This window comes from Orcinus orca, chromosome 1 (genome assembly GCF_937001465.1).
Source record: "Orcinus orca chromosome 1, mOrcOrc1.1, whole genome shotgun sequence".
Taxonomy (NCBI): Eukaryota; Metazoa; Chordata; class Mammalia; order Artiodactyla; family Delphinidae; genus Orcinus; species Orcinus orca.
In genome coordinates, this window is record NC_064559.1 from 58957102 (window position 1) to 58972283 (window position 15182).

General features: G+C 41.1%; 1 long non-coding RNA gene across 1 annotated transcript in view; it reads right to left on the reverse strand.

The window, feature by feature from the left end:
• The window catches only part of LOC117201280 (uncharacterized), a 28635-nt gene extending 25405 nt beyond the window's left edge, over positions 1-3230 (reverse strand). Inside the window, exon 1 of the long non-coding RNA XR_007479818.1 lies at positions 3074-3230. This is a non-coding gene — a long non-coding RNA (uncharacterized LOC117201280). The remainder of the gene's footprint in view (positions 1-3073) is intronic.
• Between the last annotated feature and the right edge of the window lie 11952 nt (positions 3231-15182).

The window sequence follows — 15182 nt, forward strand, 5'->3', positions numbered from 1 at the left end:
TACATCAAATTATACAATTTTTAAAACATCATCAATTTTTCCACCTTGCTGCAATCATCAGAACTACATTTCAAAGCATTTAAAACAAGTCAAAATTCTTTATATCTCCATAAACTGAAGAGCAAAAAAAGTAGGTCTTTAGCATTATAAAAAAATATAATTTTGTTAGTTAAAAAATGTTACTAGCTCAATGAACAATGGCTTCTTTTATTTAAAAAAAAAAACTGGAAAAATGTCATTGTTTTGTAACTTTTTCTGTTTACCCTTCCATCTTGCTGACAAGCACTAAACTGAACCTGTTTACTATCCTTTAAGATGAAACACTTATTTCTCATCTTCTCTTTAATCAAAGTGCCTTTTCATCATTGTAAAGGCAGGATTAAAAGAAAAATTTTAAAACCCTCTGTTTCAGGCAAAGAACAACAACAATATCAGCCAACAATAACAAGAACCAAAAAAGCCAATCGTTTTCTTTCATTTCTGGTATTTTTTTAAAGATTTTTTTTTTATGTGGACCAGTTTTAAAGTCTTTATTGAATTTGTTACAATATTCTTCTGTTTCATGTTTTGATTTTTGGGCCGCAAGGCATGTGGGATCTTAGCTCCCTGAGCAGGGATCAAACCTGTACTCCCTGCACTGGAAGGTGAAGTCCCAACCACTGGACTGCCAGGGAAGTCCCTCATTTCTGGTACTTAAGCTCATATTCGTCGATCTAACTTATTCTGTGGAACGTTTTTCTTATTCTGTATCTTAAATAGTGTCAGTTTTCCCCTGGCTTTCCTAAAAAGCTTCATTTCCCCCAAAGTTTATATTATCCTGCTTTCCCGAAAAGCTTATATTCTCTTCTAAAATTCATCTCTATACCCATAGTCCGAGTCCCACTTCTTTTTTTTTTTTTTTTTGCGGTACGCTGGCCTCTCACTGTTGTGGCCTCTCCCGTTGCGGAGCACAGGCTCTGGACGCACAGGCTCAGCGGCCATGGCTCGCAGGCCCAGCTGCTCCGCGGCATGTGGGATCTTCCCAGACCGGGGCACAAACCTGCGTCCCCTGCATCAGCAGGCGGACTCTCAACTACTGCGCCACCAGGGAAGCCCCCGAGTCCCACTTCTTGATGGCTTTCACATTTGAGATTCCTTCAGGTGTACAGCCAGCTCTGGGCTTAGCCAAATTGGCTTCGATTTTATAATACATGCCCAAAATTGCCTGGAGAAATATTGGTGCCCGGAACGAAATCCAAGCATTACTTATTTTTAAATTCCATATTCCTTTTCATTTAAGAACTCCTCTTCCTCTCCCTTCATCCCTGTTTCCAAATTAAATCAGCTTTCAAGTTAGGGCTCATTTTAGAGCCACAAAGTCTTGTTTATCCTAGAAACTTGGCCAGCAGGTTTTGAATTCTGAACAGTATGCCCTACTTAAGAGGGGAGTTTAGGGGAAGAGAAAATAGCTTTTCCAGAAACATGTCGCTAAAATTTTTACCAATCTACTTTTAAAATTTGGAATGATTTCTTCCTTCCTTAGTTTCCAAGAAAGCCAGGTTGAAGGCCATTGTTGCTTGATGACTTCCAAAAGCAGCACTGTCCTATGTTTGTAAACAGGTTGTTTCTTACTAAAGACCTTCATCCTCTATCTAGTCCTCAGTATCTCCTGCCTTTGTCCATTCATCAGTAGTTTATATTATTTCTTGAAGGAAATGGTGATCAGATACTTGTACTGTAATAATTGAAAATACAAGTCAGCTCTAAAGAGATTGATGATTTCCTTCTTGGCGTTCTGCTTGTGATTATAGTTGACATTTCCAAGGAAATATTGGATCCTTGTATTTGGCAGTGGTCCCCAATTGTAAACTTGCTCCAGATGTGATTGAAGTAATCAGGGTGACTTAACAACAAAAAGTACAAATATGAGCATAACTTTCCCACTTTCCCCACAACTATTTTGCTTAATATAAATAAATATTTGGAGTAAGACAAAGAAATCTATTCACCAAGGTACAAGTTAGGCTCTCTTCTCACATTAAACCCAAGCATGAAATATCACCATTTAACTATTATTTCTCCCATAAAGATTTTTTTAAACTTCTTCCATTTAGAGTTTGGAAATCAAATGCCTAAACATAGCTTCTGCCTGTCCTAATTACATCTGCCTTCACAGCAACTATATTCTTCATTTAATCACCTTGCTATTAATTCTAATCCTCTAATAAAAGACTCTTTCTTGGGGTTGCATCCTGATATTCCTAAAGTCCAGATTTTTTCTTAAGACTTTTTCTCTGTGTTTTCTTTTCTTAGTTCCCCAAATGGAGAAAACTAAAGAACTTATTGTCTTGTAATAATCTCTTCTCTATCAAGAAAAAATTCCTAAGAAGCCACATCTTCAAAGAACATGTCATCTCTTCCCAAGCCCCTTAATTTCTGTCCTATTTTCTATCTCTTTATTTCTCTGCAGTGCCGTCTTGGAATATCTTCCAATTTGCTTTCCAGCTCATCAGTTTTCTCTCCATCTATATCTAATTGCTGTTTAACCTATATATTTCAGGTTTTAGTTCAACCATATTTGTCATTTTTAGAAGTTATATTTATTTTTCAAATCTGCCTCTTCTTTGAAAAAATAGTACCTTGCTATTTTCTTAGGATTTCAAGTCTTTCTTTCAAGCCTTTAATTATTTTTACAATACCTGTTTTTTTAAGACATATTTTTAGTTAAGACGTATGTTGTTGAAGTTGAAGTTCAACAACTGAAGTTCTTGGACTTTCCTACCCCTGTTGCAGTGCCTGCTGGTTCTTGCTGGTGGTAGATGGCTTCCAGGGCTACCCCAACACATAACTCCAGGAGCTTTGTTCTCATCACCGTGCATGTGCCCCTGCTGTGTGCAACACACAACCTAGGCAGGCACCTGTGGTGGGTCTAATGGGGTCTGCCTTGTTTGATACATTTCTACTGGTAAATTATCTTTAGTAGGGATATTTTTTCCTGTGGGAACCCCATAGAAGTTGCTTTCCGGTTTCACATTATTTCTGCCAAGCATTCCAAGAGTATTATCAGGGATCTATTTTTTATATTATTTCTCACCTTGGGGGTTTCTGGACCATTCAGGTGGTATCAGTTCAACCCTCAGATCTGTGCAAGGTGAAAGACAGTTTCAGTTTCTTGGAAGGCTTCTCAGGAAACAGACTCAAGCTTCCTTTCATTTCCTTGAGTTGGTAGATTTCTTTCTCTCTTGTCATTCTTACACTGTTAGACAATACACTTCTGTTGTTTAAGCCACCCAGTTAGTGGTACTTTTGTTATGGCAGCTCTAGTAAATTAATACATTACTATTAGTCCAGAATTGAAAACAACCCAAGTGTCTATCAAGTGGTAAAAGGATAAACATATAATGGTACATCTGTACTGTGGAATACTACTCAGTAGTAAAAAGGAATGAACTTCTGATACATGAAGCAACATGAATGATCTCAAAAGCATTCATGCCAATCGATATAAGCCAAAAACAAAAGGCTGTGTGTCACATATTTTCACTTTTATGACATTCTTGAAAAGGCAAATCTATAGGGACAAAAATCAGATCAGTGGTTGCCAACAGCCAATGAAAAGGAAAAAGGGATTAACCACAAAAGGGCACAAGGGGACTTTTGGGGAGCAAAGGAAATATTCTATATTTTGATTGTAGTGTTGGATACATAACAATATATTTGTCAAAACTCACACATAAAAGAGTAAATTTTATCGTATGTAAATTATACTTCAACAGCCTGACTTTTTTTTAAGTCTAAAGTCTTTTTAAAATTGAGGTATAGTTGATTTACTATATTATATAAGTTTCAGGTGTACAACATAGTGATTCACACTCAATAGCTTGACTTTTAAAAATTAAATTATATTGCAAAAAAATACGAAGATGAAAACCACAGTATCATGTAATCTCATCACCTAAATATAATCACTATGAACATTTTGCTATATATGTCTAGCTTTTATATATAAAAATAGGTTTATAAACTTAGGTTCACATTGTATATACAGTTTTATAATTTATTTATTTCATTTAATAAAATATTGTAAATACTAATATTCTTCTGAAACTTTATTTCTGACTGTTCTACTTTATGGTATATGCTTTTTTCAACCCATTCTCTATTGTTGAAAATTAAGGCTTTCCCTGCAGTGTTTTGCTGTTATAAACAATGCTTCAATCAATACCTTTAAAACTTAGTTGTTATACACATTTAGAAAAATGGAATAATAATGTTTATTAAACAACAATTATAAAGGTATCATATGATATACTGATATAAAGCTACTGGTTTAAAGTTGATCTGTTTCGTATATATCCCCATTGCTCTACACTTTTAAGTACTGTCTTCTTCCTGAGAGGAATTTAGAGAGGCTGAATAGCACAGTGGAAACTACATGGGTGCTGGAATCAGGGCACCTTAGTTTGTGCCCCCGCTCCGCCTCTTTGTGACTGAGTGATCAGCATGCACACTAGCTTTCCCATCTGTAAAGAATCCTATGTGGTCCACACTGTTGGTTGGCTAACCAGATTTCCTTGCCAAAATGCTTCACTCTTGCTCACCTTCACTATAGATGACCTGGAAAAGCTAAATAGTTGCTTTTCCACTCTCCTTTGCAGCAAGGATGGCTGAGTGACACAGTTCTGGCCAATGAAAGGTCCTTTGGGAAAGTTTTTGTTTTTCTAATAAAAGCAAAGATGTTCCTGGTACCTGCTCCTTTCCTTACTCCTTCTTCCAGACTTCAACACCAATGTGATGCCTGGAACAACTGTCACATTATGAGGGTGAGAGGCCAGCATTCTTATCAGAATGGTGAAGTGGGAGGTAGAAGGAACATGTGTCCTTGATGACACTGTTGGGCCCCACACCAGTTTCAGAATGCCACGTCCCAGCCTCTCGTTAAATGAGAAAAACAACCTCCATCTATTTAGGCCAAGTTTCCTGTTACATGTAGATAAAAGGATTCTAACTGACATATATTGTTGTGAAGGACAAATGAGGTGAGTATGGGATTGTGCTTTGGAAAATGGGAACCAACATAAACATTTCAGATACTAGTTGCTGGTCAATTAAATATAGAATTAATAGCATACAGACCGTCTTTATTTGGGATCTTTTTTCTCTCTCTAAGCCTCTCATTCATCAAAAGTTTATATTACATTTCTTATACTCCTTCAACCTTTTTTTCGGTTATTTACTACTGATTGATTATTTTCAGAAACTTTTTATGATTAAACCAAAGTATACTGTGCATTGCAATTTTTGGAAAAGAAATAAAATTAGTTGCCTTATTCAGTGAAATGAGTGTTGTACCAAACAGTACCATACCTATATCATTAAAAGTAAGATTATGAATTCCATTGTCAGATGAATGGATAAAAAAGATGTGGTACATATATACAATGGAATACTACTCAGCCATAAAAAAGAGTGAAATAACACCATTTGCAGCAATGTGGATGGACCTGGAGATTATCAAACTAAGTGAAGTCAGTCAGAGAAAGACAAATACCATACGATATCACTTGTATGTGGAATCTAAAATATGACACAAGTGAACCTATCTACAAAACAGAAACAGGCTCACAGACATAGAGAACAGACTTGTGGTTGCCAAGGGAGAGGCAGTTGGGGGAAGAAAGGACTGGGAGTTTGGGATTAGCAGATGCAAACTGGTATATATAGGATGGATAAACAACAAGGTCCTACTGTATAGCACAGGGACCTATATTCAATGTCCTGTGACAAACCATAATGGAGAAGAAGATGAAAAAGAATGTATATATATAAAGCTGAATCACTTTGCTGTACAGTAGAAATGAACACAACAGTGTAAATCAACCATACCTCACTACAAGAAATTAAAAAAAGAAAAGAATTCCACTGTCAAAAGCAAAGATCCCGATTGCCAGCATCATCTCAATCCCAACAGTTGAGTCAAACCTCTTTAGGAGGGTGGTGCCGCCAAACAGTCCTAAACTATTGCTCCGAGAACATCATTTCCTGAGCTAGGAATTCTCATTCCACTTCCTTAGATGAGAAGTGTTGGAAACAAATGCTGATTATGATTTGAGGATGTAGAGCTCCACATTTATCATCATTCTTTACAGGGTGTTTAAAAAGAAAAAATGAAGACTTTGAACAAGTCTGTAGCCACAGAGGCTCAGCTTTCTCACTTTAATATGGGATTGGGTCCGAGGTATTTATCTACCTACCCTGAGGGATATCATTAAGTGTCACAGTAATGTAAATAAAGTCTTGGTACTTACTGGGTGCTCCTTAAACAGAAGCTTGGCTTGCATACCAGGAAAGGCAGCTATCTCTGCATTCCTGAACATCGCAGCTCAGATCCCCTTTATTTAAATCACCCTCATTGGGTGATCTTGGACAAAGCCTCACATTTCTCATCTGTAAAATACAATAATAATAGTACCTACTTTATAAGCGTGTTGTGAAAGATTAGTGATGTAATCCTGCTAAAGTGCTTAGCATGGTCCCTGGCACACGGCTATGTTTAATAAGTGTCAGCTGTTATTATCATCAGTACTTACCCTTCTGCTCTGTTGGTGCTTTCACTTTAGCGTATAAACACATCAAGTTTTCTTCCATCTTAAACTAAAGTAATAGACCTTAGATATTACCTCTTATTTTTTTTCGCCTGTCCAGTTATTTCTTCTCTGTTCATATCCCCCACCTTGCCCCTAGCCACATGCACAGAGCCTAGGTGAAGGCAGAGTCAGTCCCGCCTACCTGACCACGGCCCAGGGCCAGGGCAAGCACGGCACAAGGGAAGGACAGGAGGTTAACAGCCAGAGGGTCATCGCTCTGAAGCTCCACAACTTTCTAGGTGTGTTTACCTTGGGCAAATTTCTTGTCATCTCTGAATGTCAGCTGCCTCGCCAATAAGTTGGGGATGTGAACATCTGCCTTGCAGGACTGCATGCAGTGAGGTTAAAACAGATAATGCAAAACAAAACAAAAGAAAAAAGGGACTTCCCAGAGGTCTAGTGGTTAAGACTCCGTGCTTCCAATATGAGAGGTGTGGGTTCGATCCCCGGTCAGGGAACTAAGATCCCACATGCTGCACAGCATGGCCCATAAAACAAAACAAAAACAAAAAAACAAAAACAGATAATGCACGTAAAGTACACAGCACAATGTCTGGAACATAGCAGGCACTCAATGAGTGGTTAGATATAATTATTACCTAAAATATAAAGCGCATTATAACTTGCAATCTATATCCATAGATATAGAGCAGAAGGAAGGAAAGAACCCAGCTAAGACAGAGGAGAAGCAATCAGAGGGGCACAGGAGACGCAGGGAAGATCAGTGTTGCTACAAGAGTGAAGCAATATTCCAGAAGGAGTGCAGAATCAATATTAAATGCTGTAATGATAGAAAAGAATGTAAAATGTTTAAAAAAGGAAGAAAAGCAAAGTTATATTTAACTTGGCTGTGCTATGTTCTTAGTTTTATTTTTTCTTTGTTTTTGTTTTTAGCAGATTTACCTTTTTATTCAGTCTTCCTGGTGCTAATAGTAAAATCATTCTGACTTCCCTGACCACAGGCTAGCTAGATTTTGTGGAAAAGTTGCCTGAGAAATTGGGAGCTTGTTTAGGAAGCTCACTGGACCTGAAATACAGCTACAGAAAACCTGCAAGACACATAATTCCCAGCAGGATGCTCAGGGGTCTTTGACATAAGGTCCTTTCCTGATTTGCCGCATTCGATATTTTTTCACTTTTACATGGGGCAAAAAGCCACAGGAAGATAGCTCTTACTTTTGCGTCCCCCTCCTCCCTCCCCGGAACATTGGCTATAACCTAGCAGCACTGGGTTTTTAAAGGACAAACTGTTCTCCCTTAAACCCAAACTGCCAACTTTAAATGAATGTGTGTGTCTGCCTCCGTGGCATTCTTTCATCATTCAGTTTTGCTGGCGGCAGATCACAGTTCCATCTTTAAAAATAAAATACATTGCAATAGTTTCTTAATTAAAAACCCTTTGAATCATGCTTACTGAAATCTATTACATGGATTTAACTGATCGGCAGGGAAGAGATTTTCTGTTCCCAGTGGAATAAAAGAATTCAGAAAGGAAATGAATGGTTGAAAGTGTTCCCGCAATGAAATCCCTCTCTTTAACACATGTCACACTGAGAAATTATCGACTGGAAAGTTTACTTAACTTCACTCAAGTAAGAAAGAACAAACTGGTCACTCAGGGAGCCCAGGCCCTGGGGAAGATCTGGGTGCACATCCCAGCTCCCATTCTTACCAATGCGTTTTTCTTTGAGACTCAGAAACTGAATTTATTCAAAAGTCATGTGGGGAAATTACTAAGCATCTAATAGGGTGGTTGAAAGGATGATTGCACCTAGTGTGTGATCCGGGCCATTTTATCAGGAAATGATTCTTAACTCTTGTATCATCCAGTCTCATAACAAGAATTCAGGAGAAACTTTCGTCCTTATGGAGCCCCTTTGCTCCACTAGAGGTACAGATGAGTGATAACGAGCATTAAAAATCCTGATGCTATGCTCTCAAGGTTTTCGGTCTAATTTGGCATCTGATCTTGACAAGAGCTTTTTCTGAAGCATTTTAAGTCCAGAGAAACTGAGGTATGACCATTTGACCAGTGCCCCAGGGACACAAGGAGTGAACAGACCAGGTGGAGATATCTAGGTCCCATTTTCTTTTTGCTGTAATATACTGACTCCTAAAGAGCAGAAATATAAGGAATAAATAAAGAGATTGGAAGAAGCTTAAAAAAAATTTAAGGTAAGTTATTTAATAATCACTTAAAATAAGTTCAGGTTGATTATTAATCTTCCACTATTAGACTAAAAGCAATACAATGGGAATATTTCAATAACTTTTTATCACTGTCTATTGAAAACATTCTGCTTTTCTGTGAAAGTAAAGTTTATACTAATTACCTGCCAGGAAAAAAATCAGTATAAATTTAATATAGATCAGGGCTAAAATTGCTTAACTTTTATATGATTTCCATGAGGTGGAACAGCGGGTGAGTAGAGGCATGGGAGAATATGGGAGATGCCGTGGTGCCAGGGGGAGGGCGGTGCTAGACTCTAACCCATTCATGGATTGACAAGTCAATTTCCACAGTTTCCTCCTTTGTAAGATGGGGTTAATGGCACTTATCTCTCAGGATGGTCATAAGGTTCAAAACAAACATGAGTTGGTAAACGTAAAAATATGTTTACATACAGAGGTACTATTCAGAGAAATAAGGCAATATTTTATCTATTTATAAATGTTCTCAAAAGCCCACAGTTTTTGCTCATGTGTTTTTACACACCAAGCTCAGTCCATCGTGTTGCTCTTGTGGCACGGGGCTCTCTGAGACTCTCATCACCCCTCCACTGAGCACTGACCATTTATTTAATTAACAGTAGATCAAGAACCACCTTGACTCCACCCCAAAGATCACAAGTGGATTGTGCTCCATCAATAATTGATAAACTTTTAGTGTATGAGAAGCCATATATACATGGCTTTATATATATATATATAAACTGAATCACTGTGCTGTGCACCTGAAACTAATACAACATTATAAATGGACTATACTTCAATAAAATATAAATTAAAAATAAAATAAAAAAGAAGCATGTTTTTCTTCTTTGATGCAAGCCATGAGAACTCAGCATTTTCCTACAGAAAAATGTAAATGATAAGTAGAGGCCCCCAAAACCCATAAAAGTTTATGTTACCGATGTTCTTACTATTGGCTATTGTGTACCCAGTTTTTTTTCCCTCTATGTGGGTGAGAAGGGAAGTCTAAGTCATCAGGAAGTTGTCTCTGTCTTCCCCTTAACCCCTAACTTTGAAATATCTGTCCCATGCCTAGCACAGTCCTGTGCACACAGAAGTCCCTAGAATATTTATTAGATGAATGTCCCACCATGTTTCCTTCCATGGTAATAAATATTGCCTAAACACGGTGAGGAAGATATTACTTTGGGAGCACTGAACTAGAGTTGCTAGCTATCTCTCACCAACTCACATCTCCTTCTAAGGGAATCTTTTTTGCCAGTAGGCTTTTCTTTTCTTTTTTTTCTTTTTAACATCTTATTGGAGTATAATTGCATTACAACGGTGTGTTAGTTTCTGCTTTATAACAAAGTGAATCAGCTACACATATACATATATCCCCATATCTCCTCCCTCTTGCGTCTCCCTCCCACCCTCCCTATCCCACCCCTCTAGGTGGTCACAAAGCCCCGAGCTGATCGCCCTGTGCTATGGGCTGCTTCCCACTAGCTATCTATGTTACATTTGGTAGTATATGTAAATCCATGCCACTCTCTCACTTCGTCCCATCTTACCCTTCCCCCTCCCTGGCTTTTCTATTCTAAATAGTCCCCTCATCCCCACCCCCACGCAAAAACAAAACAAAACAAAAAAACCACATAATTAAACGGATTGAAGTTGAATTTCTGTCCCAAGGGCAGAACTTCGGTGGGCCACTGGACAACATCCAACTGGTGTGGTCGGCTTGAATGAATGAGCTCAGCCAATCAAATCTCTCAAGAACATAGTCTGGGGCACTTCCCTGGTGGCACAGTGGATAAGAATCCACCCGCCAATGCAGGGGACATGGGTTCGAGTCCTGGTCCGGGAAGATCCCACATGCTGCGGAGCAACTAAGCCCGTGTGCCACAACTACTAGCCTGTGCTCTAGAGCCCGAGCACCACAACTACTGAACCTGCGTGCCACAACTACTGAAGCCCAGGCACCTAGAGCCTGTGCTCCACAATGAGAAGCTACTGCAGTGAGAAGCTCGCACACTGCAATGAAGAGTAGTCCCTGCTCACCGCAACTAGAGAAAGCCCGTGCGCAGCAACGAAGCCCCAATGCAGCCAGAAATAAATAAATTAATTAAAATAAAATAAAATAAAATAACGTGGCCTGGGAGACAGACACTGAGTCAGTAAGCAGAGCTGAAAGGCCCTGTGCTAGGAGGTAGGCTCAGGCCTGGGCTGACCATGGGGGACCAGATGAAAGCTGAAGTCAGCAGGAAGATACTGGTAAAGTAGAGAACAGAGCTGACATGCTGAGAAGCAGAGCCACCATGAGTAAGATTTCGCAGCTCTTGAGAAGCAGGGAAAATAGTTCATTTTTCAAAAGGTCAGTTTCAGTTTCAATTTAGGAGAACACTTCTCATATCCTGCTTCCCTACCCACCACTCCCCTCACACACACACTTTTCTTTTTTCTTTTCTCCTTGAGGAGACTTGAATGGAAATCTGTACCTTGAAACTAAAACAGGAGAATTTCTGTGCTCAACCTAAGGAAGAGTTATACCCTCAGCCCTCACACAGCCTCTGGAGGAGTCTTGGATTGCCCTCAGGGTTAGTCCGGGACTCCCGGGTAACATCGCAGGCCACAGAGCAGCTGCTCATGTTTCTTGCGAGAGGTTAAATAAAACGAGGTATGTGAAAGTGTCCTGTAAACTTTTCAGCCCTTATTCAGGTATATGTCTTTGGTTGCGTGATAAAGAATTGAATAAGGAGTGTCAGCTCCAGGGAAGTGCTCAGGCTATATCTGCTCTTGTTTTTAGTGTCTGATGCTCCTCCTGACAGAAGCTGACCTTCAGGAAGAATAAGATTCCATAAGGTAAGTCCATTAAGGCGGAGCTAAGAAACCAAACACGACCAATTATGAGACTTGTCCATGTGAAAATCCCAGGAGAGCAAATAATAATGGAAAATGAAGTTTTCCCTTGCTTTTAACTTCAGGAAGAAAAAAATGATGAGAGGGGCTTCCCTGGTGGCACAGTGGTTGAGAGTCTGCCTGCCGATGCAGGGGACACAGGTTTGTGCCCCGGTCCGGGAAGATCCCACATGCCACGGAGTGGCTGGGCCCGTGAGCCATGGCCGCTGAGCCTGTGCGTCCGGAGCCTGTGCTCCGCAACGGGAGAGGCCACAACAGTGAGAGGCCCGCGTACCGCAAAAAAAAAAAAAAAAGATGAGAATCAATAGTCAATGAGTAAGGAAAACAGCACAGAAAAAGACATTTCTAAATTGATAATTAAGTACCTGTTCCTTAGGAAGGAACTTCCATGGAAACTTGAAGGAAAAATGGAAAAAACATAAAAAGCATGATCTGATCAGATCCCAAAGTGGATCCTTATTTAAAAAATAAAACAAAACAAAAGTAGACAGTATCACTGTGCAGAGGCGAGCTCAGGAATGTAGGGCAAGAAAAGGACAACAAAATTCTCCAAATGCAGGAAGCAAATGGGGACCGGGCAGGCTTTCATAACAGAAGGTGATGAGGTAGTTAAACATGTTCATAACATCTCCCTGTATCAGGAGACACAAACAATTGACTGGGTTAAGTCAGGCTTTTAAGGGAAAGATAAAAGAGCAGAGAGTAAAACAAAAGACTGTTTATAGACACCTAGAACATTGAGTGTATTCAAACCAGCAAGGTCTGATGGCAGGGACCCTAAATCTTTTTTAAAAGTCCAGTTTTCTTAGGAAATCTCAAGAAACTCTCAAAAGAGAACTAATTTTAATTATTCTAAATTAAAAATAGATATAAATATGTGGCATATAATTAATTTAGACAAGACTAACAATTTTGTAAAGTCAGGCATACAAGAATACTGTATCCAACTTCTGATTGGTTAGAAATCATTAGAAATCACTGTCCGACCAAGCCTAGTTCTTCTACCCTGATCTATCACAGCCCTTGTAACACAGGCCCGATGTTCTTTTTCAAACTGGGCTATTGTTTGGTCTTTCGAAAGTGTCTCACTTTTTCTTTCCGTCCTTCCTTTCATATCTCCATATCCCACCCCCTAATCCCCTATAGAAATCCTACCCATTAATAGCTGGAAGAAAACCAGCTTAACATGCCATATAATAAGGATTCATGGGATGTTCATGGCACTAGTGGTAGAATCTGTAGGATGAAAATTGCCAACAATGTTATTGTGATAAGTGTGGTTTGACACTATCTAGATGATAGCATGACATTTGGAGCTCTCAGAACTGCCACGAGGGCTGTCCCTATACACATTCACGTCTCATAAAAGCCTTCCTCTCCAGGCAGGGACAAGCTCCTGGGCTATACTTTGTAGCTGCAGCTGCTGGGTCCTACCCTTGTAAGTCTCTCTCTCTCCCACTAGGGAGAGGATGCCCCAGTGCCCAGGGCCAGCTCCCATTGGACAGCACCAGACAAGCACTGGATGGAAGAGAATGTGCAGGGGTCAATGGCTTAAGATCCACGCCCCCCTCCCAGCTTCCTGCTTTGGGTAAAAGGGTGGTGGGAGGCAGCCACAGAGGAAATAGACATGTTTAATGTGAAAGTGATTCCGCATGCCTTGTCATTAGACACAAGGTACACTGAAAGAACCCAAGGCAGACCTATAACCAGTCGCAACCCGAGGACCTGAGCAACTGTTAACATGTCATCTCTTTAGGTCTCTTTACAGATGCATCTCCCCTGTGAAGCCCCCCCGTTCACGAGGGACACCCACCTCCCCTGGGCTTCTCCAGCACTTAGGTTACTCCACCAGCCCCACCCAGCGTTACAGCCTGAGAGATCGTTGAGGATGGGGTCCACCTCCTACATATTCCTGTGTGTGCCACAGCCCTTAGCACACAGTAGGTGCTTAATAATGAATCACTTCAATGATGAACCATCCGGGAAACAGAGGAAAGCTGCGGGGTGGAGAATGGTGCCTTGAGCTCCCGGGTTAAGACTGCGTCTCATCAGTCCCTTCCCTGGTCCTCATTTTCATGGTAGTAAGTTACCATTTTAATTCACCAGTGTTTTGTAGTAAGCCTCCTTATCCGTAGTGAAATAAAGGCATACATAAAATAATTCCAGTTGAGGCTTTGTGTGTGCATTTGGGGGAGAGGAGTGTGTCCCCAGCAAAGCCTTCCTCTCCAGCTGGGAGAGCCCTGCTGGCAGACCCCAGGGCGGCGCCCAGAGGGTCCTGAGCAGCCCAGAAGATGGCACCATCCATGGCTTTACTCTCATGCCTGAGGGCTCTTTTGTGTTCTATTTCCGCCTGAAGTACGTACCCATCCACGAATCCATTGAAAATGTATTGAGCGCTTATATCTGCCCGACCCTGGGGACAAGATGGTGAGCCAAGCGGTCCCCAGCTCTACCCTCATGAAGGTTCCAGTTTCTCGTGGAAGAAATGCAGAAGAAAACCAGTAGCCAACCAGCTTAAACCCCAGGCTAAAAGAACGGAAATAAACACAACCTCGAAACGAATTATGTAACGGATATTCCTTAAGCATGCCGCTCCCTCGTGCCCCCTGCTGCCCCCATCTTGCACGGAGGCCCCAGGCCAGCACCTTCCGTGACTGCTCCGGCCACAAACCTAGCTCTATGGGTGGCCGGACGCACGCCTTTCCGGCTGCCGGGAGCATCTGAGCCGGAGACTCCCTGGCTCCACACTCCGGAAAGGAAATGCAACTGGAACACACAGTCTAACGGCGAATCTGGAGTGGACGGGGTTTCGTCAGAGGGAAAGGGGTCTCCATGTGCAGGGCTCCAGGAGGTGGAGACTGGCGCGGGGAGTCGGGCGCTGGCGCGGGGAGGGTGGTGAAAGGCAGAAGGGTGAAAAGGGCAGGAGGAAGCCGACCACATGTTTATTGCTGTTCACGGGGCTAGAAAGTTTCCTGTGTCTTCTAGTGAACCTTTTCTCTGCTTTTAGGAAAATAACTCTATTTCATGAAAGGATGCAGTTTTGTAAAATCAGCTGTGAAAACTCAAGGGTATGCATGGGTTTGCTTCACTGAAGGCCTTTATTTAATGGGAATATAGGAAGCTAGCTCATTTCCTAGAGCAGTGATTCCTTGAAGAAGTGACTGGAGTCTTTCACGTATCCTGGGCAATTAGTGGGCCCTTGGGTAGACTAGGCTTAGGCGAGAAGATGGAAAACCTTGGAATCTGGAGACCTCGGTTTTCTTTCTGGTTCTGCCACTCATTGGCTGTGTGACCTTGGCAAGTCCCTGTCCTTTCTCATCAGTAAGTGCCCTGGTGGCTCGAGTGTTCCATGAGGGCTTTGAGAGGGAGATGCTAAGAGCGGGCAGCAGACAGAGCTCTGGCAGTGAGGTGTAAATAGGGGTCGTGATGACGGGTCAGGGGAGGAAGACAGAATGTGAGGGC